Source organism: Pleurodeles waltl, chromosome 5, assembly GCF_031143425.1.
Source record: "Pleurodeles waltl isolate 20211129_DDA chromosome 5, aPleWal1.hap1.20221129, whole genome shotgun sequence".
NCBI classification, from domain to species: domain Eukaryota; kingdom Metazoa; phylum Chordata; class Amphibia; order Caudata; family Salamandridae; genus Pleurodeles; species Pleurodeles waltl.
Window position 1 is genome coordinate 1,513,279,471 of NC_090444.1, and position 27,357 is coordinate 1,513,306,827.

Below are 27,357 nucleotides of genomic sequence, written 5' to 3' on the forward strand. Positions count from 1 at the left end.
ATAAATATGGGCCGAAGTCAGAAGGTAAAATCTTTGACCAGGACCACATGTTTGGTGTATCTGACCAGTGCACCATAACAATTGAACTGATATGTTGCTAGATCTCGGCCAACTGCATGCAGTCAGTACTGAATGGTACTCTACTTTTCCTTGGCACTTTTTTACCTTAAATCTTTTTAAGTTGATATTACTGGTCCCCCATATTGGATTTTTAGCATGTTGGTGTCATTTTATTCATTACATTTTTCTCTTTTTTCTATGAACTTACTGTGGCATTTTTGTTGTGTTTTGACTTTTTAGCTGTTTTGATTACTGCTAAATACTTATTTTGGAAGCTTACCCTATCCGATTTTTTTATTGCTACAATAGAGCTGAGTCCATGTTTAAATTACAGAAACTTTGTTTTATCTTAACACATTTGTGGTCATATTTATTGTGGTGGACTCTCATCCACCTCACTTAATAATGTACTTTTTTACAATTCCAAGAATAAATTCTTTTTTTACATAAAATTAAGAGATTATATGTGAAGCTATATATAACATGACTGAATAAATCTGAAGGAAAGGATTCTGTAGAAGACGAAGGCAAGCAAGGAATATAGTGTAATAGTAAGGTGGTGTACACAAATGAACATAGTAGTAGGAAGCTTCTAAAGAAGTGTCTCCTCTCAGTTTCCTAAAAACCAATTGCCCATATACTTTGGTTATACAGTGAGATCGGGGCCACCAGCATAGCCTGCAGACACACCCTATTCGATACCCCATGACGCAGAATCCATTGAGTCTATCTCCTTGCTGTTTGCAGCAGGCAGTGGGTCGAGCTGTTGGCCTGTGGCCATGCCCCTCAAAAGTCTCCCTTATGTCCCTGAAGTGTGCTGTTAGTGGCCTTTGGGCTATATGCAACAGGAACATGGTGCACGCTGTGGTTTTTAGCCACAGCCTGAGCATAGCGATCACGTCCCTTTGGCCACCTGCAACAGTATCTGAGCACAGAGTACTCTGTCCACTTGTTCTGTCGACCCTTGTGTTCCCAGGACGTCCTGACCACAGTTTTCAGCCATGTAAAGCAAACTATGGCCGAAGTGCACTTCATTCATCTACCTTGCTTGGCCAAGGCTCTGGGCTCTATTCCCTGTGCACTTAGATCTTCACTGTGCATGGCTACCCTTGCGCCTAGACAACATACTGTGCATAGATTTTGTCTGTGTCCTATGTGAGCCGAGCACAGAACGAGGCCTTCTGCCACACTATGCCCCAAGTTGCTGTGACCCCACAGCACACACAAACCATCTCAATGCATTACATGTGACCAAGCCCTGAGTCGAGTCCCTGTGGCTTGCGCTCTGTGACAGGCCCTCGTGCCCGAAGGAATGCATGCATACAATATGCAATAATAGCCATAATGTCAAAAAGGTGCTGCATACACATTGGTGCAGTGACAGTGCAATGCTCTGGTATGTCAAATGGGTAGGTGTAGTGACAAAGAGTTTGAAGAAGACAAAGTGATCCCGTAAGCCTTCTAACCAAGGGTGCCACAGTGAGGTCGGTTATTTCTACACTCATGTTGGACAGAAGTCTGAATCAGTCGGGCAGACCTGATAAGTCAGAATTGGGCATCATAAACTCGGAATAACAAAAGTAAAATCTGTCCTAGTCATTGGCAGTTTAATAATACCCTAGATGCACTCATATATTTCATTTTCCTGTCCGATTTAAAAGAAGCCTAGTTCTTTTGCCAAATAAAGTTTAGGCTGGAGTTTGGGGTCAAGTCAAGTAGATTGAACCAACCATCTAAATGTCTACAAAACCAGCCAAATCCCTATTGAAGTTCTGCAGCTAAATAGTATGACTGTACTAATGTGTACGACTTTGCAGTTTGGTTTTCTTTATTTTTTTCCAAACCTCAGGCTGAACACCACTGTAAAGGTGTCCATCAAAACGTGTGACTGACTCCGCTGGTCTCTTCCCGCCCACCACATTCACAATGCTGATTAAAGGTTTCCATATGCTCTGCTTAGAAGCTTTCAATGAGATTGAGAAAGTCTTTACTGTGGATTAATGTATAGCGCTCCATGTCACAAATCTTAAGAACCTTGGCCCTGATTTATACTTTTTTGGTGCAAGACCACACTCATGCAGTTTTGCACCAAAAAGTTTAGCACTGGCTTGCACCTTTTCGCTGCACCAGCCGAATGGTACAGGCCGGTGCAAGGGTAGGCTAGTGTAAATACGATTGACACAAATCTGGTGCAAATAGAGTATAAATATGCCCCTTTGTGCTCAGTAAATTGAAGCAACTAAGAAAGAGGCAGCTCGTTCAGGAGATTCTATTTAGTTTTTTGTTTGCTTTGAGTGAAATTTGACCCCCTTTGTAATTTCGGGCAGCAGATTTTCACAAAATGTAACTAGCATAATAATCTGTCACCTATTAAGTGAGTGCCGTTTTGTAATTGCAGATTTGTTTATCTTGATATTTATCTTAAAGGCAAAATTCATTGCTCAGAGACTTGCATTGAAGCTCAGCAGAGATAACCACAAATCACGAGTAGTACCAGGAGAGTTGTGGTGACATGTAGTGACATGCTTATGAGGTTGGGCAGAAGAAATTGTCTCTAACTAAATGGAAAATCTGCGGAGACTCCTGATGGTTGTGTAAACTCGAAACGTTTTTTTCAAATGTTCTCCTGGTTCAAAATATTTGCTGGAACGATGGTCATGTTTATTTTGCTTTGTGCTTTGCAAGGAAATTCTCTATGGAGCATTTGTGTGCTAGATACTGAAATAAAAAGTGCGAATTGTGTTTACAAACGGTTTTCATTAGTTTAGTTGCTACAGAAAATGTCCTCAGTAAATTGGGCCACACATCTTGTTTATAGTCACGCAGCTAATAGTAAGGAAACGGAACATGATAAATTGGCTGACCACGTTAATTCTATTTTTTTTTAATAAAGAAGAACAAAGTTCAATTTCTTTCAACTTACTAGAGCAATGTTGTGTGAGAAGCCATGGCACCATTCTGTTTATGATTTTAGTGGATACAATGAAATCCCTCCAGCTAAATGAAAATCTAGAGATGTGTTGATGCTTGCCAGAATAACAGTGACTAATAAAGAACAGTACATTGAAGGTGTAATCGTGCTCTCCACAGAGCTAGGAATTACATTTTTGGAAGCTTTGAAGCCCATTTACACACCAAAAAAGCTATGAAAGCTCAACAAAGGAAGAACTTAAATTGTTTTCTATGCAACCACTTTGAGCAAATCTACATCCCTGTATGGTAAATAACAATTGGTAATATCATATAGAGACGTGAAGACTTTAACAACATTTTATTAAATGTGCCTGTTACATTTCTTCTAAAAGGAGGTTACTGGTAGGGTTTCCCACTCACAATTTGAAGCTCCGCCTACAAGACAGGCAATTCCGTTCTTATTATGCTTTATCCAAAGAATGATGACAAAGCCGTAGACATTATCATAAATATGTGTTCCTGTGTGTAGAGAACAGCAGTAGTTAGTGGTAAAGAAGTGCAAGAGCAGCTACTTCTAAATTAAGGATGGCTTGCCACAAGCTGTCAGCAAGACATACTTTAAGTGTGACTTTCCTTGATCAGACGTCTAGCCTCACATGGTGGCCATGTGATAATCCAAGAAAAGATGGTCAGATACTAAGGGACATATTTATACGGCTCTAGCGCCACAGGAGCGGCACTTTTTGTGACTCTCCTGTGGCGCTATACACAGCCCCGTATTTACAAGGTGGCGTTAAGGGGCTGTAAAGTGGTGTGCAATGGGTGTTGCTGTGGGCGTGCTACAGCAACACCCATAGAATTTTGACGCTACCTCAGATTTATGAAATCACGTAAACCTGAGGCAGAGCCAAAATCTTACGCCACCTCCAAGGGTGGCGTTCACACGGTGCAATGAGGAGAAATACTTGTATTCCTCCTAGTTTTTTGCTTTTTCGATGCGTGCAGCATTCTGCTGCACACATCGAAAAAGCAAAATGCCAGAAATTATTGTTTATGTGTGGGAAGGTGTCCCTTCCTGCACATAAACAATCTTTTGAAAATGAAGCTTTGGCACTTCTGTGTGTGCTGCATTGTGCAGCACACACAGAAGTGCCAAAACACCCTTAGTGAATGTTTATGTGCGGGAAGGGACACCTTCCCACATATAAACAATCACACTCCTCAACACAGACATCCTTGCACAATGGTTCAAGGATGCCTGCGTTGGCGGTGGCAGCTAAATTTTCCTTAAATACAGCACGTCCCTGCATTTCTAAAGCTACGCAGCGCTGCCAACTTTGGCGCAGCACCGCGCTGCATCACTTTTGTTTAAATCTGGCCCTAAGTTCCAATAAAGGCATATGAGCATCAATGAGATGACAATGGGGAGCCACAAAATCTGACATTGGTGTATTTTGAGTAGATACTCTGTAGCAAACTAGTTTTTATTCACCTATATCAAAGCACTTATAAAGGTTGTGTCTTGGAGGCTGCCCCTTTCAGATTTTTTAGACTAAAACACAATGTCACATCGACAATTGAGCATATCTTCTCAAAAACATCAACAAAAGGTGTTGAAAGACTCCATAGATGGATCTCAGAGAAGTTCCTTATGGTCGTCACACAGTAAATTTAGTTACTCCATTTCCCGCTCACAGCTATAAAAACATGTGACCTCTTCTCCTAGACATGTTGAAACTTGAAGGGTTTTCACCTTCATGCTTTTCAACTATAAAATCCCTTGGATTCACAGTAGAATTGACCCTGGCTGTCATACCACAAGTCAACCGAGCAGTCAAGACTGCTTATTTCTTCCTGTATTTCCTCAACAAATTAAAGTACCAGGATGAATTGGTGCATTCTACTCAATTAGAATCCCTGAAAGAACTGATGGATCAAGCATTGACCATGGAGTATTGGTTGAGGGAACTTAAGATGGAAAGACAAAAGACGTGATTGCAGTATCAGTCCAGGATACCCCGTTCCACAGCCCATCATTCTGATGAAGTCCATCCTGAGGCGAATAAGTGTACAGAAGAAGAACCCATGCATACACTAGTTTGTGGTCCTTTATCCGAAACAGAAACATGTACATATGTTAGAAATTGTGATTTCTTAATTGCGATTCCATGGGAATTGCAATAAGGAAATAGCAATTTCAAATGCATAAAACTCCATTGAGTTTCTTTTGTGATTCTCAGTGGGTTGCAAATCAACCTACTTCATGAATATTAATCACTGGAATGGTGGCCTGCTGGAGTCAGCAGACCCTCATGCCTGTGATTGCTTTTGAATAAAGCAATCTTTTTTGTTAAACACAGCCTGTTTCCATTAAAGGAAAATGGGCTGTAGTTGAAAAGAAAAAAAATGAAATGTTTAAGTAAAAAAATTTTTAAGTAGGCAGTGGTCCACAGAGTCTAGACCCTTTCTCATCAAATCAACATTACAAAGCTAATCAGTACCACAAGTATATTTGACAACATTCACCCAAAATTCATGATCTTCATTGGCTAATTAGAATCATAGGATCAAATTGTGATGTTTTCACAGTCACAAATATGTAGACCAGAATAATCCCTCTATTTTATTAAAAGTGCTCTCCACTTTATGTAGTCACACATGAACCAGAAGCTAGAATTCCAGACAACTTGAAGTTCCACAGTTGATAACCATACCTCCTTTGTTCAGAATCGGTGCCACAACCACTCCCTAGATCTATCTAGCTCTTGACAACATAAACAAACCCATCCTTTTCTCCCTCTCTGCCTCTTCCTAAGATAAATCCATGCTTCCGCTTAAAACCTGCACAATAATATCTGAACAAATGCACATTGTTCTGTGATGTGTTTAGAGGTTCTTTGAGAATATTAATATTTCTGCTGTAATGCATCCAAACCTAAAGAGTACTGGGCACAATGGAAAGCCAAAACAGGAAAATGTTTTGTGCTTGCTTTCATAGGCTGGGGAACTAGATGCAGGGTCTCATTTACAGGAATCTGACGTACCTGCCCCAATATGTCAGATTTCTTGTGCTGCCCTACGATGCCATGGATGTGCTGTATTTAAAATACAGAGCTCCATGGCGCATGTTTTCACAGATGCGTCAGAAATCTGAAGCATCTGTTAGACAAGCATCAAAAAAATGGCGCAATTCCAGAAATGCAAGGAGGCCCCCATAGAGAAAAGCCCAATGTCAATTTTACACCTGCTCTGAGCAAGCGATAAAATTCTGATGCACTGAAGTCACAGAATGATGCAGTGAAATGTTGTACATTTCACTGCATCAGTTCTGTGTGGCATTGGGCCCAATGCATCAGTTTGTAAATCTGGAGCAGTGTAAATTACTGCTAGTGCCACCGCTGCATAAAAACAAATTACGCAACTGTGGCGCAAAGGCCTTGTAAATGAGGCCCCTAGTTTTTCTGTATGGGGAAGTCTAACCCATGGCAGTACGCAAGTGTACTATTTTGCTACACATCTCTCCCTCTGATCATATCTGCTGTAATGCAGCCTTAATGTTCAACTGCTTCTCCTGTTGTTAGTGTATTGTGTGTTAATTAGTTCTCAGTAAAGTAATGTCATTGTTAAATAAATAAAAAACTTTGGACTGTTCAACAGGAAAAATACTAATTGTGTTTTTGCCATCATGAGGATCATCATCATCATAATTTTTTTTTTTTTTGGGGGGGGGTTTACACTAAACCATAAAAGCACATACAACAAATTAAAAATTCTTCAATGTCTTCTTATAAAATCAAAACATCACACATGTACACACATTAAAGTCAGTAAAAATAATTAATAAAACAGTTGAGACCGTTTGATAGCACCTCTTAAAAAGCAAACAATAGCAAAGCGGATTTGAATGGAAAGTAATACTTGCAAATATACTGAAGTCGGTCTAACTTGCTTAAAATTCATACCCTTAAACAGTGTAGTATACTTGGATCGTAATGGGGCATTAACCTACAAAATAAAGTAACGTGAATCGTGTCTTGGACAGGAAATAAATCACATCTACAGAGGCCCAGGTTTGCAAACCAAGGGGCATATTTATAATGCTCTAGCGCCACCTTGCACCACATTAATGTCATTTTTGACATTAATGTGGCCCAACGAGGCCGAAAACCCTGCGCTGTATTGACAGAGTAGCGCAATGCATGCATTTCACCACTCTGTAACCCTTTGCGCTACAATATGCCTCTGCCATTAGGGGACCCAGAAAAATGGCGCAAGGGATTCTATGAGATTTCCTTGTGCCATTTTTTATGGCACTTTTAACGCCTGCTCAAGAGCAGGTGTTAAAAGGGGGCTTCCCTTCTTTAGAATGGGCCCCTATGTACTCTGTATGAGTAGCACCAACATTTTGGCGCTACTCCTGCAGAGAACATCAATAGCATTATAAAAAACTACGCTATTGCCCCCTACCCTGCACCATGGTGCGCCGTATTTAGAATACATGGTGGCAGGAGGGTGGTGCTAAGGGGCACAGGGAAAGTGGTGCTGCACTCGGTGCAATGCCACTTTCCACTAATCTGCCCCTAAATTCCAGCCCCACAGGACAGCAAAAAAACACTGTACCTGATTTAATGTAAACCTTGCTAAGAGATAATGATGATTTGAGTTCGACACCAAAGACAGATAGGGTTCCCTAAAAACATTAACTTTCATCAAGACATGAACACGGACAGAAGGTTTCAGCTTTTCCTGATTCTTGATTATTTCTGCAATACAATAGAATGTTCGATTCGGTTCATTTCAAGTCTGATTTCATTATAGTATCAGGTTTTCATAAAGGTCTGTGCAACTAAGAGTGTAAAAGACAGATGTAATTTAATTCAGCCATTGAATCCTATGCACCCCATCACGATTCAAACAGTCCCTCAAGATGGCGTTGCTAAACTCAGTTTTACCAATTTTCAACCCCAAAAGCCATTTGAGTAAATGGTGCGGGACAAGATTATCTAAAGTATAACCCAGACTTAATTCCTCATGGGCTACATAAGCCGATGGTACTCTGGGGCAGGGATGACAAGCGTCTAGCAAAATAGTTCTCAGCAGATTGTAAGGGGGGTGGGGGGGGGGGTATCCGCAACACCCCAAATACCACTGCTGTATGAAATTGCTGAAACGCATTTAGCCTGGTAAATCGTCAGCTTGGTTTTCAGTGGCACTTTGCCCAATCTGAGGAGAAGTCGAAAATTACAGAGGCAAACCTCACAAAAAGGTGTGTTTTAAAAACCAAAAACTGAGATTGAAACCCTTTGTTGTTGAACCAAACCCCGAATAAGAAAACATTGTAACCCTACTAATTGCACACCCTTACATATAATATCGACTTGATTTTGTTGATTTTGGACCTGCTGTCATTATGTCAGACTTCCTAAAATTGGCGGCGAGGTCCAGAGAATCCATAAATGAAACAAATTAATCAATTAAAGTCTTAAGCCAGAACAGAGTATGAGCTAACAAAATGGCATGAAGAGGTACCAACATAGGTATATCATCTACTTGGAGCGAACCTTTAACTCCATTGAGTAGAGCCACTTCAAGATGGTTAATATATAATGCAAATAAAAAGGGGCCAAATTTATGAGTAGATATAAAATCAAGCACTAATCAAGCGTATTCCGGCCAGGCCTAAAGCCATATCATAAATCAGCAATAGCATGATTGTTTTCCACCCAGTCTAAAAGCCTTGATAAAATCACCGGGCCAAATACTTTGACTACGGAGTGAATTTGCAAAATGGGCTTGTAACAAAAGTAGTCACTCTTATCTCCTTTTTAAAAAAATGGGATAATAATCAGAACCATGAATGAGTGATTCCTACTCTTGACACAACATTAAGGACCTGAGTTATTAACGGGCCTATAAAATGGGATCTATTTTATAATGGTCAGAAGGTATCCCATCTGGACCTGGGGCTTCATTTTTAATCAATCAGGTGAAGGCTTCAACAACTTCTTCCAAGCAAAAGGAGATGTTTGAACTGTCCTGAAAAAGTTTATCTCCGACTCACCTAAAGAGTCGGCTGAAGCACTAATAACACCTTCAAAGCACTTAACCCATCTATGTGGGGAAATATGACAACAAACAACATCCCTATCACCTGGGCAAACATTTGACCATTTACTATTTCCCAGAACAGCAAGCTCTGGGCAAGTGAACTAGGCGACCTCTGACAGGAACTTTTATGTATTTGTTGAAGCTACTTTATAGTTTTGTTGGCTAGCCCTAACTTCATCTCTATACCTGTGCGTCATTCTCAGCTCTCTGCAAAGATTTCTATGCCCCCTACAACACACATCATCAGACCATCTACAATGGGTAGCTGGTCGACTAGGACCATGATAATCCAAGTCTAAACAAACCTTATTACATATCACTCTGGAGGCAAATACAATAGCAGAATTGGTGGAGGTCTCTGAAGGACACACATTAAACTCCTTGACACAAGAAGAATTCAGATTACTAAAAAAAAGTTTCGGGGTGACTTTAGTTCACGTGATACTGCGCCTTTGGTCAGATGGAGTTATTAAATTCTTAGAAAGTTTAGCACAGTAATTAGGGTTAAGCAACCCCGCCCACCTCTTTAGCCCAACATAATGAAAGGCTTAAGGGATTGCAGGTCATTAGGGCCGCTCCATGTCATTTCATTTTTTTACAACATAAATATTTAATAAATATTGTGGATTGACCCCCTCCTGGTAAAGGTAGGACATTTCTGAAGGAGTGGACAAGGATCACCCTTGTACATCATGAATGCCATGTTAAACTCAATAGGAATGCTATTCTAAAGTTCCTCTTTAGCAGAGTGTTCTATGTGAAGGGTACACCCTACTTCTTTATCCTACCGTAATCCATGTGTACCGCCACTATTCTCACCCGGATGTGAATTAAAATCACCCAAGAGGATAATGGGGATAAAAAAAACTTCAGTCCTGTCTAAAGCACTCCAAAGACCCTTAACGAAGTAAATGATCTGAACTCTGTAGACTAGAGGGAGAATTCTAAACTTTGAGGACCAGTAGTCTGTCTGTGATAGAAGAATGCAATACCACTGCTAACAAGTTGGGTGATCCGGAGGCAAACAATGAAACAGTACAATTATGTTTCAAATAAATCAGCATAATTTAACTGCTCTCAGCTCTGCTGGATATAGCAGGAGTTGCTGGGGGGAAAAAAGGAACTGAATCCATCCACATAAAAAGAATTACTATCTGAACATATTTCTTGGAAGAAAATGAGATTAAAACTACAAATAGAATCAAGTCACGTACTATCTATTCACTTTAAACCTAAACCAGGATATTCCAACATAAAAATTCCAAGGTGCTACTAGCCTCACTGGGAACTCCTACAGTATCACTTACTAAAGAAACGGGCTTAAGCAATGATTGGTGCAGAAATATCCAGTCAATCATTAAATCCCAGTGAGCTAAGCGGCTCAAAAGCATTTGAATGTTAAAGGTTGTTTAAGCCCCGAGACCTACCTGTGAGACCAGTATCCAAGGAATATGTTTTACTTCAATAAATGAAGGGGATAAAATAAGCCAAATGGCCACACCTGAGCTGAAGAATTAGTGTTAGGGGCAGACAAAAACTGCAAAGACAATTTGCCAACAATCTCAGACTCATCAAAATTAAACACCACACAACAATCCCCCGCCAATCCATTTAACACGTCATGCCATTTTTATATGATTCAATAGAAATGAACCACCTCCTCCTCGCTTATTTCACCACGGTTCCACTTAGTAAATTAACTGCTGGAGGCTTTCAGCTACCCCAACTTCCATGGTGGTACATTTGCCAATTTGACTGTATATGGGGATGTTTTTGGTGGCAAGATCAACTAAAAGAGGGGGGTACCTGTAAATTATGGTTAGTACTATGATATGAAATCTGACCTAAACATGCTCTGAGGAACAGGCCCATCAGGTGGGATAGGAAAACCCGAGAGAGGGATTGTCACTGAGCTTTTGAATGTGGGGGAGTAGGAGCAATGCCTGCAGAAACAAGGGGCTTTTCATTACCAGCTAAATTTTCTGGTTGCGCATGAGTCACAGAGATATCCACCTACAGATCCCACCGGTACCAGTTTGTGAATAGGTCTGAAGTCAACATTTATCAAGTCACTACTGCTTTTTGATCCCAGAGGGAGACTGTCTCTCAGACAAGCAATAGACTTTTTAATTAATGACAGTCTATCATAGATTATATCTAGAGAGCTGTTTATTAGAAGCGCAATATTGGAGGACAAATCAGCTAACAAATTGGCAAACAGGTTAGGTTCAACTTAACCCTGAGCACAACCCTGGGTGCAACTTTTTTGTGTGTTTGACAGTAAGCCCACAAGGTGCCTTGCCACCATCACCATCAGGACCCCCTAAAAAAAAGGGTCACTAAGTTTCTTCTTATAAGGATCTCTCTTTTTCCTCTAACGGACCTAAACCAATTAGACCCTATGTATCATATACTTGCTTGTGTAGCAAATGCATAACATTATATTTTCTACTCATTATTTGTGAACATTATGACTTGCACTATATCAATATTGCAATCAAGTCACATAACAAACTCTTTAATTTAAAGTTTCAAACATAAGGATTCCTGACCCTAAATAAGCAATAGTACTACCCAATGAAAACGTTTCCATCTTGTATGCACTTAATCACAACCCAATGCGATCATGGCACCTCGAAGCAGCATCATAAATGAGGTGTTCAATGCACTAGGTAAAATATTTCTGCAGCAGGAGAAGGCATAAAAGTCTTATTGCCCAACTGACATAATGGTATCATGAGAAACATTTAAAAGAGCACCAGATCAATAACTGGATATCTAAGTTCTTTCCTTTTTAAAATTTTCTTAAAAAATGATAAGCAAATTGAGGATGAGTCTCAATCCAATTTGAAAATTCTGAAATTCTATCTAAACTGGGAATAAAAACATTAATGTAAAGCACATATTGTTTAATATGAACATAACCAGTGTCCAAATATGAACCTGCTTACCACTTCATTAGTGTGTATTGCATCAAATCTCAAACAGCATTGCAAAGTCTTAAGAGTCTACCAAGGACCTGTATGTGTATCTACAAAGTAAAACACAAATATTGATTTATTAAACAATTATAAATATATCCAAATGCTAACAAGTTTGGAGCTTGTGGTATACAACCCATTTTAAACAAGCAACACTGAGACAACAGCATAACCAACACACTTTCACTGCTTGTGGCCAACATTACAGTTCACCGGTTAGATAACTAATGCACCACTGGACCAATAATTAGTACACTAAAACTGGCTATTGGCAAAAAGATAAACACAGTTCCAATCATTGCTCAGTAGTATATTCAACCACTAACTGGCTGTATTAAGTAGAATACTCCGCCTTCCATTGTAACATTTAAAGTTATTACTAAACTAAGCAGCTGTGTAGAACAGAGTACTCAGTCATTAAGGACTGGCTTTAATGCAAAGCACTGAGTTTTGAGCTCATGGGGTGCTGTCAGTCAACAATAAAAAAGTCATGATAACTCAGGTGATGAATGTACCTGTGGAAAGAGATTGAGTTTTGTCTAGTAGAACTATTGACTTATCATAAACCATTGCAAAGGTTAATGTACCTACTGCAATGCATGTGTGTCATGTAGATCGTAGAATTGTATTTTATGTAGATAGCTCATTGGGTCACTGCTTTTGTCACAGGGATACTTTTATTACTTGTAGTTCATAAGTTACAATCCTAATATAGGACAGTGAACTGTCATCAAAGAGCTGCATGCAAAATGCAAGGTATGGGTTAGAAAGTTATGTTTCTTCCCCAGTCTCTCATTATAATAATGTTGCTAAAAAGGGTTTATTCGGGTAGAAATAAATTGCTATTAGCAAAGCCACTATATTATGTTTTAAATCCTGGGTTTGTACTTTTCCAGAACAAACACTCTTAAAATATGATGCCTACAAGTATGGATGACATGTGACTCATACACCTTGTAGTCCTCATTTGCTTCCTACTCACTAATTACACAAGTATGATTCATTGTCTCTGTATGTACAATGTAAGGTGCTCTGACACCATACACTGGTATGAATAGTGCCATAGAATTTTTTTTAATTCGCATGAGATGGGGCTATGGAGAAACGAGGAGCACTGTTGGAGGGTGACAGGGAAACTTTGGAGAAGTAGGTCATGGGGGGACCCCAACAACGATAATCGCACTTGGCACCACCAGTACTGAAGTCAGCACTACAGCCATCAACTGACAATTTTTGGGACAGCTCACTCACAGAAAAAAGTGGCCAAATTGCTAAATTAATGCATTTTTGTGTGTTTACCGATTGAATAGCATGCTCACAATCATGCCACAGTTCAAAAAAACACGAGAAGAACCCCAGCCAACCTGGAAGACTGTGACATACAGCTAAAAGCCAGAAAAGGTAGTATGGTGTCAGTTGTATCCAATACTGCCAAACAAAAAAGACATATGAAGTCCTATGTTATAAATGCTCATTATTTATTGTTTAGATACTATAATACTAATATACTTAGCATCAGTTTTCTTTATAGAGGGCTTTCATAGCTATAGTTATCGCTGAATCCAGGAACAAACACATTCCATAAATCATAAGGTCAGATAGAGGACCCATAAATATGAATTTCTAAAGTATTGAGGCAAAAGAGCATAAAATGTAAATTGTTAATAAAAAGTATACGTTTATTGATTATCTGGACCTAGGTTCAATTTCAAACTGACTGTGATGGAGAAGGGGTTGACCACACCAAGCTGGTTGGACTGGTCAAAGTTTTTACATCAGGACTAAGTCTACTTTTTTAGAGCTCAAAGTCCTCCAGCAGAATAAGGTCAAAAGGGCCTCTTAAAGTCAGATATATCATCATTGAGCTCCTGCTAAAACTATTGGTTTTGGTGCCAAAAGCTCAAAGTTGGACAAGTTCAATAGTCACCAGAGAACCTTTGATGCTGCAATTTAATTTCCACCTGACCCTATTCCAACACTTAGTCCACCAATGAAGTCAGGAAGGAAGCTTTAGGAGGGCATATCACCAAGAGACTGTACACCTACACCTCAAATTCTGTGGAACTAGTTTTGATCATGGCAAAAAGCTCCAAGTGGAACACACCTGTTTTTCATGCCCTGTGTGGTTGTGCCCATCATGAGGAAACCTCATTACCTGTCCCTTTTCCCAGAGGAATGTAATATATGTATATACATATATGATATACGTATATATACATATGTATGTATTCCCTTAGAAAACAATGGTTACAGGGATGTTATATTTAGGAAATTAAATTTTAAAAAACCTAGAAATTTACTTAATAAACAAAGGTTACAGGAAAGTTGTAGTTAGGTTCTGAATTTAGTGTTTGGTCTGACTTCTTTCAGGTGTGAGCACCCTGGTACATAGCAGGAGCTGGCCCTGGGAGCTGGGAATCCCCAGGGCCAAGCATAGCTCCACAAGGGCCCCCCCCCCCAATGTCTGAATTTGCCCCAGGAAGGTGGTGGTCCTCAGGGCAGGGGTCCGCAACTGATCCCCTATCTTCTTTAATTTCAGCCTCATGGAGGTGGGGATCTTGGGGGCGATCTACTGGAACTCCCCACTATATTTTAAACATTTTGCCCCTTGGAGGTGGTGTTCCCCAGGGGTGCAGGGGCCAGCGTGGCCTCCGACACGTGGCGGTCCCTAGGGTATGTTTATAATTAAGTAATTTGGCTTTGGAGAGGTAGTGGTAGGTTCCCCTTCCTGCACAGAAAAAAACACTCTGACAACTGAGGTACCCTTCCACCGTGGTGGAAGGGTGTCTGCCTTGACACCAGGCTGCTGAAATGGTGCCAGCGCAGGGAGAAAGGCAGGAATGCACCATATTATTTTAAATATTGTGCATTCCTGCCCTTTTTCAGCTGCACAGCGCGTCAAGGTGACTTGCTGCACTGCAAGACTTGGCCATAAATATGGCCCTTAGGGCCTGATTCAGCATTTGGTGGATGGGGTACTCCGTCACCAATGTGACAGATATCCTGTCTACCATATTACGATTTCTATAGGATATTATGCAATCCTAATACAGCAGATGGGATATCCGTCACCGCATCCACCAAACTCTAAATCAGGCCCTTAGTCTTTCACGATTTGAGCACTGGGAATACGTATTAAAACGTAGAACTCTACAAAAAAGTAGCTCATGTAGTATTTACTTGCACACATCGAACAGTGATTACAACATACTGAAGTTGTGGAAAAACTGCATGAAACAGAGGTTCAACTTAAAATAAAAAACCTGAGATGCAACCCAAGCACAATAATTAGTCAGCAAAGATGCAAAGCAGTGAGTTTCTGCTTCTGATATCTCAACTATTTTCTCAAGTCTTGTCAAGAAATTTGCTCTGGGTGTCAAAAAGATGCAGCCCTGGCTACCACATTCAAAACAGCTGTGAACTCTGCTCAGGAATATGTAGCATATTGGTATCAGACAGTAATACCAATTTTGGCCCGTTAATGGACTGAAATGACTTCCAACTCTCTGAGGTGATAATGGAATTGAAGGCTAGGTGTTTGACCTGACAGCCTTAGGGTGGTCTTCCTCCAATATTTTGACCTCCCCCCCCCCATTTTCCTGATGTCATTGTTGCTGGTTTGTGGCCTTAACCATGTCTCAGTCTTGCTATTGCAAGGCCTGTGTGTGGAGTTTCACTGCCACTTTGACAGTTAAAACTACTTGCCAAGCCTTTAACCCCCCTTTTTTTATATTTAGGTCACCCCTAAGGTGGGCCCTAGGTAACCCATAGGGCAGGGTGCTCTGTAATTAGAAAGCAGGTTATGTGTTAGAAATGGGGTCTCTGGTTGGCAGTCAGTTTGCACTCTGTCCAAGCAGGGACCCCCACTTTCTTCAGGGTAAGGGAGTTACAGACCTAAGACAACCCATACTCACCCCCTTGGTAGCTTGGCACAGGCAGTCAAGCTTATCTCACAGGCAATGTGTAAAATATTTGTACCAACACACACTGTAATACAGTGGAAACACTACAAAAGGGACACAACACAAGTTTGGAAAAATAGCCAAAACTAATCTAAATCAAACAAGGCCAAAAGGACACAACTCCAACATACACAGGCAAAGTATGAATTCTAAAGTAAACAGAGACTTCATCCATAGAAATCAGTGGATGCATTGTTTTTACAGAAAGTACCTGGATTACAAAAAAAAAAAAAAAAGATGCAAGGACGAGCGTGCATCGGAAAAGTCATCAATGCGTCAATTCCTTATTCACAAGTGAGGCCGTGCAACATTTAATCTCCGGTCGGGAAGGCAATGTGTCGTTTGCCTCTCCCGCAGAAGAGCAATGCTTTGATTTATAGATGAGCAACCTTGGGTCCATGCGGGTTCACAATGATTTTGACGCCCAGCGACGATTCATGCAAAATTCCGGTGCACGATAGTGAAGAGCTGTGCTGCATAGGTAATGTGTCAATTTTGACAGCTGCACACAAGTGTTGCATCGATTTCCCAGCCGCGATGAAGGTGGTGCATCGAGTTTTCAGCCACGAAGCAGGTGCTGCATTGATTTTTCTCATGCACGGCTTCTATGTATGGATTTCAGTCTTGGTTCCACCAGCTTCTCCTTTCAAGGGCCCAGGGACTGGAGTAGGCATCACTTGGCCTTGTAGGAGTCTCAGCAAGAGAGTCCAGGTGCTGGCATAGGAAGTCTTTGATGGCCCTGAGACTTCAGAACAGGGGCAAGCTCAGGCCAAACCCTTGGAGACACTTCACGAGCAGGAAAACACAGCAAAGTCCATTCTTTGTCCTCTCAAAGGCAGAAGCAGAAACTGCAAGCCAATCCAGCAAAGCACTCTAACAGGCAAAGGGGCAGTACTCCTCATCCAGCCCTTGGTAGAGCTTCCTCTTGATCCAGAAGTAATCTAAAAGTCTGGGGTTTTGGGTCCACTAATTATACCCCTTTCTGCTTTTGAAATAGGCAAACTTCAAAGGAAAGTCTTTGTTGTTTATAAGATGCTGCCTTGCCCAGGCCTGGCTCTAGACACACGCCAGGGGGTTGGACACAGCAATGTGTGAGGACAGGCAAAGCCCTTTCAGGTGTAAGTATCAGCTCCTCCCTCCCAACTCTACCCCAGGAGACTCATCAGGAGATGCAGGCTACACCCAATCTCCCTTTGTGTCACTGTCTAGAGGAAATTTGCAAACAGCCCAACTGTCAGTCTGACCCAGACGTGGTTTCCACAGGCAGGCAGAGGCACAGAATGGTTAAGTAAGAAAATGCCCATCTTCTAAAAGTTACATTTTCAAACTGACTAAAAATCAACTTTGCCAAAAGATGTATTTTTAAATATCTCTAACTGATCCCAATGGGAAACTGCACTTAAAAGATACTTAGAGGCAGTTCCCAAGTTCGCCTCTGAGAGAGATATGCCTTGAAACAGTGAAAACCAAATTTGGCAGTATTTCACTATCAGGACTTGTAAAACACATCAGTACATGTCCTACCTTTAACATACACTACACCCTACCCATGGGGTTACCTAAGGCCTACCTTAGGGGTGCCTTACATATGCAAAAAAGGGGAGGTTGGAGCCTGGCAAGTGGGTACACTTGTCAGGTCGAATTGGCAGTTTAGAATTGCACACACAGACACTGCAGTGGCAGGTCGGAGCCATGTTTACAGGGCTACTCAATGTGGGTGGCATGATCAGTGCTGCAGGCCCACTAGTAACATTGGATTTACAGGCCCTGGGCACCTCTAGTGCATTTTTATAGGGACTTAGTAGTAAATCAAATATGCCAATCATGGAAAAGGCAATTACAAATACAGGTTACACAGAGAACACTTGCACTCTAGCACTGGTAAGCAGTGGTAAAAGTACCAAAACCAGTAAAAACAGAGTCCAGCACATAGTCAAAAGCACAGGAAGCAGATGCAAAAGACAGGGGAAACCACGCCAAGGATGCCAGGTCTAACAACAAGTACTTGTAAGTTTTACATGTCCTGATAGTGAAAAACTCTTAAAGTCGTTTTTCCTTATTGTGGCACTTGCTCCTCTTATGGGCCAACATTGGAAATTCCCTTACACCTTAAAGTGGAAATTTCTGGATTTAACATTACTATTTTACAAATGCCACTTTTAGAAAGTAGGCATTTCTCTGCACTTTCTGTTCTCTGTGCCTTACAGCCTGTCTCCAATCCATGTATGGTCTGTAATGGTTGACAGCTCCCCTTGTGCATTCTACCCAGACAGCCATAAACATAGGATTGTCAGCTGCATCTGCATACTGATTGGTCTTCCTTGGCACGAAGGGTGGAGGGGCTCTCACATGCATGTCAAAGGCTAGTGGTCTGACCCCACACAAAGGACTGTGAACCCTCCACAGATCTTCTGGCAGACAGGACTGGTCTGTGACAGCCTAAAAGTAGAACACTTCTGGACTGAGGACATTCTGCCAGGAAGAATAGCTGGATGCCACTCTGCCTGTTGCTTTGTTTTGCTAGCCTGCTTCTTGCTGCTCCTGTACTGGAAGTGAAAGGACTGGACTTTTGCTTTCTACATCCTCCTTTCCAAGGCTCTCCAATGGCTTGAACTGAGCTTGTCTCTGGTTAAGAAGTCTCAGGGATATCAACAACGTCACCTGCCAGTGCCTGGGCCCTCTTGTTGAGAGGACTAACTTGCCAAGTGGTGCCCAATCCAGGTCCTGGGCCCTTGCCAGTGAGGTCTGGTGTAATAAGGAAGAAACTAGTGCATTGACATCCAGAACGACTTCAGGACCGGCACTGCCCTCTGATTCTGCACCACTGCCTGCACTGGAGTCATGTTCCTTGATACTTGCAATGACCGTGACCTCCACCGCAGGTCCCACGCCATCGCAGCACCTCAGAAGCCCCGCCACCACATGGGCCCAGAGCGCTATGTCACCCAACTCTGCCACAGCACCGGTGGTCTCAGGGTGTGATCATGACACCGCAAACTCAATGCCTCACATCTTGACCTGCTGGATTCACCGACCCCGCTTCTCATAAGGAACCAACGCCTTGCACCACTGACGCTGCATCACCTCACCTACAACCGTAAGTAACCAATGCCTCACCTCCTCTGCCTAGCAGTAAGGAACCAACTTCCTCATGAGTGGTGTAGGATAGTTGGAAGCAACTTTGTCAAGACTTTGTGATAGCCCAGTTGTAGCTATTGTTTTCCTAAGTGATATGCTACATTTAACCTTTGAAAATGTGCGCCTTTACTTGTGAATGTTGGATTTTGTCTTAGCTGTTTTACTCCCTTACCCTGACTAGAGTGAGGGTCCCTACTTGGACATGATGCAAACCATTGACAACTAGAAACCCCTTTTCTAACGGTAGCAGTGAAATAAAAACAAATATGTGCAACAAAACCCCATTCATTAGAATAGTCACCCAATAAAGATCTGTAATCATGTGCTTACACATTTGCAGGACAAGAAGTTGGTCAGGGGATGACTGCACATCTTTAATTCACAGAGCAATGTCAAGAGATTCCAAACAGTCAGCAGCCTCAGTAGGCATGTGCCTGCTCATGGTGAAGTAATTGAAGGATTGAGTACATAGGCTCATTTTAGGCATTTTGTCATTGCAGAGATATATACTTATCTAACGCTTCTGTGTTGCATTGGCCATAATTTATGTTGCCCTGTGCAGCAAATGTTTGCAATGCACGGGTCTGTGCTGTCCCTTTACAAGCCACAAAATGAGCAGCAGGTACATTTTCTTTGAGGGAAAGCACAGTTAGGTTTGTGTTCACAATTCCTCTGCTGTTTTATTTTGTTTCCCCACGGGCATCACATAATCATACATTTGAAGACTCTGATGCTTTATGCATGATCTGCAAAGAGGCAGATCATTATTGATCATACAGTGCACTAGATCCTGCCCATGTGTGATGCACCTAGTCTCAGGTAATAAAAAATGAGATAGATGTCATTACATATACAATTGAGCTCTGATGTCACAATGCCTCTTTCCAGAGCAAACAGCCAAGGTGAACGACAGCACATGGAGCAAAATTAAAGCTACAGATTAAAAATGTGAAAACAAAACATGGCTTTTTCTTCGTTCGCTCATTTTCTAGATGAGCAGTGATAAGCAGAAAAAAAATATTCAAGGCACCATGTTTATTTTGGCATGCCTAGGTAATTGTAGAAATGATAGAATCTGTCTGCATGTTTCTACACATTCCAAACTACATTGCCTTTTTAGATCTGATGTTTTAAATTGATTCTGATCTATTTTTGCAACAAAACTCTAAATGCTTTTTTGGTGTGTTAAATTTTGCATTAGAGATTCTACATTTATTCTTCATGTTTACAAATATGCTGTCTCTTTGATCTGAAAAAGCAGATCACCAAGGGTTTAAGTAGTTTGTGAGAAAACGGATGATGTGAACATGTATTATAAGGAATAAAGTACCCCTTGTTGCACATTATAACCCTGCATTCCTCCACAGGGTCAGAGAACTCCTCTGTGACATGCAATATCCTAATACTGCATAGCAGGGGGTTCTTTATTTCATATTCTGCGATTGCCTTCCCCCACTGATTTACCTGTGTTCAAACATTGTTTGCAGTATCATTATTAGAAAGGAACTCTCTGGAACTTACCAACCAAAAAAAAAAAAATAGTAAACATTCAGCAAAGCCTGCTATTTTAGAGGGATCTTGTTTTAGTTCCAGAGATTTGGAATCCATCCAAGCTGATTCTTTGCAAAAACTAGTATTTGGAAAGGGCTGCTAATTCCCCACTCTCTCACTTTTCAACTTTTATTGAGTGTTAAATAGTGTTGAAGCAGAAGCTGCATTCGTTATCACAAAATAGAACTCTAACGAAATTGATTTATTATGTATGCAAGCAGTTAACACTTATTAGCTCCTATCACGTTTATTTGTGATTCGGATTGCTAAGCCATAAGACTTTTCCACAGAAAAACACCGTGTATTCCAATAAAAATTAATTGATTTAAAAATAGAAATAGGAAAATATGGGGACAGGATTTTATACACATTTTAAAATGCTAGTGAAAGGAGGGGAATCCAAGGATATCCACAGACAAGCGTGTTTTGTTTTGTTTGCGAACGTGCTTGGCTTCTTTTTGTAAAATAACTACGCTTCATCTAACCCGTATGGATATGTGGAAGTTCCCATGCATAGCAAATGACTACTTACCTAGTACACTAGAGGTAGTAAAATCATGTACCAAGTTCTGTCGTTTCGCTGCATTTACCGTCACATAATCTGGCTCTTCTTAATTGGCCTGATTTGACCTGTTGGAGCCTGGATTCTTACACTGCAACAGGCACTCTTTAGCGTTGACAGTAATTACTTCTTGCCTTTCGAAGATCTAAACCGCAAAAGACACACCCCTGTGATGTTCTGGGGTAATTTAAATGTTATTTTAGAAATCATAATGGTGGAAAAGAGTACAATTCACACAGTGATTTTACTGCAGAAACAACTAGTTCGCTACAGTACTGCAACGAGTGTGCAGCAAATGCCAGACGGTGCCTCAGGAATGTTTGCCATATCGCCCTGACATGTGAGTCATGGCTTTTACACAGGCTTGACATATGTGAATGAAGTCATTGTCATTATATTGAATGCATTGAGGTGCATGATTCAAGTCTGGGCCCTGGAAAACAGGTCTATTCAGTACCAACAAGGGCCTCACAGCTATGTAAACTTGCAAATTCTACGTGCTGACTTGTCATGTATTTTTCTAATCATCACATTAAGAATCTGGGAAAACATTTTTTTCTCTTTCTGTAGCATTCTAGATCCCACAGTAGCTGAGGATCTGTTTTGTAAGTGTGCTTCCTAAAAATCAGAATGGATTATACGGTTTACTGTGCTGTATAACAAATACACAGCTGAGCTTAAGCAACCCCTTCCTCACACCATAATGCATGAAACAATGCAAGGACAAGATACAATGACTGTTGCGAGGCAAACCAGATAAACCAGTTGTTAGATGGCTGCTGGATGCTGAAAGACAGATCTGTGAATTAAGGGCCAATAACATAAAGTTGTGCGATGGGCGTTGCATGGCACAGCAGTAAATATTCTCATTGAACTAAACTGCAAAGTTGCTCTGACACAGGTAGGGTTTAGATTAATTACTTAGGGATATATGATGAAAATTGAACGGGGTCCTTCTGGCTTTCAACCCTTTATCCAGTTTGTTTGCTGACGTAATAATAATAAAGGTAATAAAATACCTCTTATTTGTAGGAGAACAGCACAATGTACATATTAGTTTGTTGTAAAATACCAATATTTCTTTATGTGAACTGATTTGATGGTTCTGGGGTAGGGGAGGGTGAGGTCTTCTGTAGCTTCATCTTCATATAAGAGATTCTCTAATCGGTTTATCTGACGTCTAAATCCCTTATACATCCCTTACACATATACGCATCACACAGCAGGAGGAGTTAGGCACACCCGCTAGTTTTCCTTGTCTCTGAAAATTTCACTGTTTCTTTTGGGAGCGTAGGAAATTTACCTGGAGCGATGCCAATAATCTTAAGAGCATGACACTTTGGCCTTTTTTTACTATACCAATATGGACCTATGAATGTGTCATGTCCCAATAGTTATTACACCAGCTTTTACTCAAGGATTTAACTGTATAACTTCCTCAAGAATACAATATAATGCATCACCCCTATTTTATGACATCTCAGGTGGACACAGTCATTACCTGTGTTCAAATCTGGACCAACATGCCTTATAAGCTAAGAGAATTATGAATTTTAGAAATGTCAACTTTGAGGCCTGCCCAGGAATATATGTGAAGCTATTAATATATTTATCTGCTATATGTAACTCTGCTGCTGGACAAATTTTCAGACACCAACCAACCAATTCGCACCATGGTCATGTTAGCTTCTCCACAAGTACACGCTCAGATAAAGGCAGTGGGCTTCACTTTTTGCACACCACATGCTCAGAGAGGCACACAATGTATGAGCCAAATGCACGAAAGCCAACACACCTAATGACACCCATTTTCCAAATGTTCAACAGAGATATAGCCATGCTCACAGTCAAAGATACCGGTACTAATTTGTCTAGACCAAAAATCAAACAGTGCAGCAAGGACTATAGTGTGAAGGGCATTGGAGGGGCACAGGGCCTTGTGAACCAGCAGATTACTGGTTAATGTATTTCTGGAAATCACAAAATGCTGTGCATCAAGGAGAAGTACAATGCTGTTCACTGGAACACTGGGTAATATGCTTCAAAGAGCACTGCCTTGCCTGGATTGAAGTAGCACTTGTGTATTTAATGAGTACTGAACATATTATCATACACAGCTGGTAATGCATTTTCCAAGGTCAGGAGGTTTTTTCACCCAGCTAAAGGGGTAGTAAGGGTAGGCATCAAAACTCAAATGACAATTCAAAATGACAGTATGACTCATTTGGGCATACAAGGAAAACCCCAGTTAGGTGTAAAGTTAAGGATTTTATTACTGACTCATGCTCAAATTTATGTAAATGATTCTCAAATCAAGACTATAGAGCTACAGTCGCCCCTATGGTTGTCAAAGGTGACAGAAGAGGTTTAATCAAACTAACATCAAAAGGACTAAGCACTGAACTATAGCAATACAAAACATCAATAAAGTTATCCGATGATTTGAAAGCAAGCACTGTTCAGTTCTCCTAAGCATGAAGACAATATAAAAGTCATCTAAGTCAGCTAACTAGAACAAAAGGAAAACATTACAAATTCACAAGTTTCAAGTTAGCATGTGCTGAGCTACAACACATATGGGCAAACAATAAAAAGCAAATAAAGAACTAAAAGAATTTGGAAAAATCAACATCTAACCAAGGTTAACCAAGGGTGGCAAAACGTAGGTAAAAAGGGAAGGTTTCAGCATTTCAGAAGCTCCTTGGGTCAGGGAAACATTTTCTAAGTCTCAGAAAAACATTGAAACTGAAGGGTAAAGACAGAGAGGCCTGTACCTTTCAAAGTCCAAGGGGGGAACAGTATATTAAAGTCCAAAATGCACAATGATTTACCAATCAATCACTCCACATGAATTGAAAGGCTTATTTGTCTGATCACAGCCCATCATGTGACAGTCACTTGAAACATCAGGAAAGATTCCCGTTACCAACATCGGAAAGGCATCCCTTTTACCTCATCTGTACGGTGTGAAACAATTGCATGTTGTTCATTTCCACAGTTCCTCAATGCACTGGGTTCAAGGTTATTTTCTCAGGCTCACTATGCATACAACAATAGGAAATCTACTTTCAAGCTGGAATTCTTTAGGAACAGATTCTGAAAGAAATAATGTTAACAAGAATGACTAAACAATTTTCTACACCTTCTATGAACTTAGGTTAACTGAAGTGAATTAAAATGGTGTATTCAATTAAGCTACTTAAATGAATGTATCAATAATCCTTGGCAGTGTTCATGTTATTATAGTAGATATACAATTAAATAACAGTATTAATACATCTCAATAGCTATAGTGCAGAACTACAATTTTTAACATTTTCATGTAACATTTAAAACATTTCCTTCTGTAAATTCATTAAAGTTTTAGTGAAACCTGTAAATTGCTTTCAGAAAGAAGCACATAAAATCTAATAATTGATTATACATGATGTTTTACAGCTGTGCCACATCACTTAATGTCACTATTCTACAGTGAATGCACTTTTTAATAGGATTTACGTGTACCACTTTACAGTTAACTTGTTATCATTTCCAATAACAAAATGCAAACTTTGTCAGGTATAGATGATTCCTGTGATATCAAGGTAGCAATACCATTTCAGCTACATCAACCCCCCTCTAATGGAAATCAAGCCATCAGATTACAATCTCTCATATCAATGAGACAATTCAAAATCTTTGAGGCCGATCCAGGAAAGATCTTCTGGACACCTCTAACTTCTAATGTCACTGTAATAGATACCCTGTCTAGTCTCTAACTCAATGTCTTCCTTTCCTTTTCCACTGTTTGCTCTCATCTCTTTCAGCTTCTTGTATATTTTGTAAATGCCAAATGCAACTAAGACACACAAAGTTATTGTCAGTATAGGTCTCAAAGCACTGACAAAGATTTCTCTCCCTCAACTACCAAACCTCTTTCCAACTTCAGAAAAAAACATACCCTATTAATTACCAGGCACCTGGTGTTTGTAACTCCTTCAGGTCCTTTTTCAGGTTTGTCATATTTGAAATGCATCTTCTCACCTCCTTATTAATTTATGGTATGTAGGTAGAATATTGTTGAACCTGCAGCATCTTGCAAACTGCACCCTTTTTTGCAAGGAGGATGCCTAAAGCAAGTCAATTTTGGAAAACCATTGATCTTACTGCAACCATTTCAGTGTCTACTAACAAAAAGTCACCTGCTGTATCTGTAAAAAAATATTTACATTTGTTGACATCTTCCTTCCGTTGAGATTGTTCAGCATCACTCCCACAGATGGAATTATGGCACCAAAAGTATCTCCTTCAATTTCTGAAGCACTGGCACCTCTCTTGACTCAGGTATTTGACTTATCATCCCAAACAAGATCATTGAAATGCTCAACATGATAAATCTTTGGAAATACTAGTCTGGGATAACATGTTCTATTCCATCTTTTAGGTAGCTTATAATGAGCAATTTTCCCACTGAAGAAATAAACTCTTGGTATCACAAGGTCTTGTCCAGCTAACATGAATGTCCAAATGCTCTTAAACAAAAAAACATATCTACATTCACTAGTCTCTACAAATTGTGTCACTGTTTTGATTTAGGTCTTGTCAGTTCAAAGACACCTCCCTTTGTGTCCATGTTTTTAGATTTGGCAATGTTGCTCAAATGTTTCATGATGAGGACAACTGAAAAAAACAAATCATAATTAGAGTAATAATGCTGGAAATACTCTTGCTGATACAAAAGGGTCAGCAACCATTGGAAAGTGGATTATTGGTAAGGCCAGGTAAGTACCTACACTTAGAAATAGGCCACTCACTGTGATTAGTAGCCTCTTTCTAGCCTTGTTACCCCCACTTTTGGCCTGTTTGTAAGTATATGTCAGGGTGTTTTCACTGTCTCACTGGGATCCTGCTAGCCATGGCCCAGTGCTCATAGTGAAGACCCTATGTTGTCAGTATGTTTGTTATGTGTCACTGGGATCCTGCTAGCCAGGACCCCATTGCTCATAGGTTTGTGGCCTATATGTGTTCCCTGTGTGGTGCCTAACTGTCTAACTGAGGCTCTGCTAACCAGAACCTCAGTGGTTATGCTCTCTCTGCTTTCCAAATTTGTCACTAACAAGCTAGTGACTAAATTTACCAATTCACATTGGCATACTGGTACACCCATATAATTCCCTAGTATATGGTACTGAGGTACCCAGGGTATTGGGGTTCCAGGAGATCCCTATGGGCTGCAGCATTTCTTTTGCCACCCATAGGGAGCTCTGACAATTCTTACACAGGCATGCCACTGCAGCCTGCGTTAAATAACGTCCACGTTATTTCACAGCCATTTACCACTGCACATAAGTAACTTATAAGTCTCCTATATGTCTAACCTTCACCTGGTGAAGGTTGGGTGCAAAGTTACTTAGTGTGTGGGCACCCTGGCACTAGCCAAGGTGCCCCCACATCATTCAGGGCAAATTCCCCGGACTTTGTGAGTGTGGGGACACCATTACACGTGTGCACTATACATAGGTCACTACCTATGTATTGCATCACAATGGTAACTCCGAACATGGCCATGTAACATGTCTTAAGATCATGGAATTGTCACCCGAATACCATTCTGGTATTGGGGGGACAATTCCATGATCCCCCGGGTCTCTAGCACAGTACCCGGGTACTGCCAAACTGCCTTTCCGAGGTCTCCACTGCAGCTGCTGCTGCTGCCAACCCCTCAGACAGGTTTCTGCCCTCCTGGGGTCCAGGCAGCCCTGGCCCAGGAAGGCAGAACAAAGGATTTCCTCTGAGAGAGGGTGTTACACCCTCTCCCTTTGGAAATAGGTGTGAAGGCTGGGGAGGAGTAGCCTCCCCCAGTCTCTGGAAATGCTTTGATGGGCACAGATGGTGCCCATCTCTGCATAAGCCAGTCAACACCGGTTCAGGGATCCCCCATCCCTGCTCTGGTGCGAAACTGGACAAAGGAAAGGGGAGTGACCACTCCCTTAACCTGCACCTCCCAGGGGAGGTGCCCAGAGCTCCTCCAGTGTGTCCCAGACCTCTGCCATCTTGGAAACAGAGGTGTTGGGGGCACACTGGACTGCTCTGAGTGGCCAGT